We start from the raw sequence: 2,398 nt of genomic DNA, 5'->3' as shown, positions 1-2,398 counted from the left end.
GTTTTAGATAGCAAGAAACAGCACCTAATAAATCACTGGAAAGAATTGAAATGATTCTGTCTCCTCAGTGACATTTAATTGATTGGCATAATGGTTTTTATAGACTCTTCATTAGCCTGTTACAGCACTGAATCAATGCAACATCATTACAAGCATGATTGAACTGAGTACCAGGCATCTGCTGCAGGGCACATTGGTCTCTGTTTGTACAGTCATTAATGTCTCACTACACACATGAACTGGCAAGGTTATATACTTTACAAGTGACTTGAATCTGAATGACTGAGTGCATTTTATTGGCTTGATACTAAATGAGGAGGATGTAGTCTAAGCGCTAAATTGACAACAACAACAAACAAAGGACATCTATTGTTCACTAAATAGGGGTAAAAATGCATCGTGTCCACTGGAAATATTTATTGACTTTGTTATTGTCACATTTAAAATTCTGTTTTCGTTTAATTAGCTTTTTTCCCCCTCAAAATTTAGCATACAACAACTGCCACTGAACCTAAGCAACTTTAAGCTCATGCAAATGTAACCTTATATTTAGTCTTGCAATGATTGAAAAAAATAAGGTGTTAAGAGACGATTAAATTAAATTAAGAGAAATGATTATGGAATCTAGACATCAGCATAACCACACCAAAAGCTTTAAATTGTGTTCTTTATTTCCACAGTGCAAAAATGATATATTCATTATCACAATCTAACCACCTTACTTCATTTCAATTCAGTAAAACTTGCTTTTAAGCATCTATTTAGGCATTCTTAATGCATTTTTATGCAAGTCATTGTGTGTCTGTAAGCGTGCGTGAACTGAAAAGTTAGAGGAATTGTATCCTATTTCACCCTCCATTCTGTCCCAGAGGGAGTGTCCTCCACTGTTCACAAAACAAAGTACTCCTGCGCACGTGGTGGAAAAATTAGTTTAACCCATTCACCCCTGAGATTTCCATACAGTCTGTGTTCATTGAGCTCCGATAGGATCTAAATACTTCTTTTGAGAAGTACACAAAAACCATGCACTAAGGTCAGAGTGACCTTTTTGTATATGTGCATGTTTATGTGTGCGTATGCTGGATAGAGCGACTTGCTTTGTGCATGATCAGTCGACCACATCCCTCTCAATAGTCAGGAAAAAGGGGTGTCTACCTTTCGACAGCTGATTTTTATCTAAGCGAGGGCATAGCAGTTGTCTATTTGGGACATGCAGCATGATTTATCTAAAAGTGTGTTTTAAGTGAGTGCTTTTTGCCCTGATTTTCTTTTCCTGTATTAACTTAAAAACAAATGCCTAATTTGATAATCAAATGCAGGTCAGCACAGCACAGCGTGGTGGACTCACTAGTTCCATTGCTGGCCTTTTTTTAAGCCTTCCCTTCCTCCCTAACCTGACCATCACATGTTTGTGAAAAAATCATTTTGTTGCCTCCAACCCCCCTTTTTTTATACCCCCAACAAAATATAAAACACAACCTGGCCAAGCTTGTGGTGGTGGTGGGGTTAAGAGAAATGGAGGGAAGGTTTGACGAAAACAACAGATCTCTGCTCGCTAATCCTTTTGTGTCGATGGTGTTAATCCATCCAAGCAAACCCAGCCCCCCCCCCCACCATCAACCTACCCACCAACTCGAACAGCTCACCCTCCCTTAACCCCTGATTCATGCACCATAGACCAGGCTTTCTCACCACTGAAACAACTGACAGCGCTACTGAAACCAATACTTATCCCCCAGACAGTCAAGCGGGGGTGCACAACAGTCACAGTAGCAGCACCCCCCACCTCCACCCACCAACAAACATGCAACTCGGGCTCAACTCTGTCCTTGTTTTCATCCCGTTCATCTTTTGTGGCCACTGGGAACAAGTCTCTGCACTGCATTGCTTGTTTTGTTCTTCTATGCAAAACATATTTTAAATTTGCATCAGCAGGTCAATGTGTGTGCGCATTAGAAAGGGAAAAGTATTGTTGTTTTCTCTCTTTTTTTTTGTTTCTTGCCTGCGTGCATTTATTACTCTTTGTTTTGACTACTGTACATGTAATGAATGAACTTGAAAGCAACACAGCAACACCGCAAGTGGGTTTTTTTTATATGTGTGTGTGTATGTCCTGGTGTTGTTTACGAGCTGTGAGAGAGAGAGGGAGGGAGGAAGGGGGTAGCAGGGAGGGGAATCGCATCGGTTGCCAGGGGGAGAGGAGGTTGTGTCTAATGAGGTCACACCCTGGCAACCTGGTGACTCCTCCCACTCAGGCCCCCCCTCCATCCCTCCTCCCTTCTTTCCACTTGGCCCCCTTTGAATGTGCCCACCCACTCAACCCTCCACCCCCCGCCTTCGCCCCCTGACAGAGAGAGCTCTCCGTGGTGCTGAAAGCAGAAAAACACGATTCAGTTAC

Source organism: Mchenga conophoros, linkage group LG18 (assembly GCF_057382185.1).
Source record: "Mchenga conophoros isolate Kocher_MC1m ecotype Shallow Benthic linkage group LG18, M_conophoros_male_GT1.1, whole genome shotgun sequence".
In the NCBI taxonomy this organism is placed as follows: Eukaryota; Metazoa; Chordata; class Actinopteri; order Cichliformes; family Cichlidae; genus Mchenga; species Mchenga conophoros.
The sequence above is the reverse complement of the archived record's forward strand: the minus strand, read 5'-3'. Positions refer to the sequence as shown.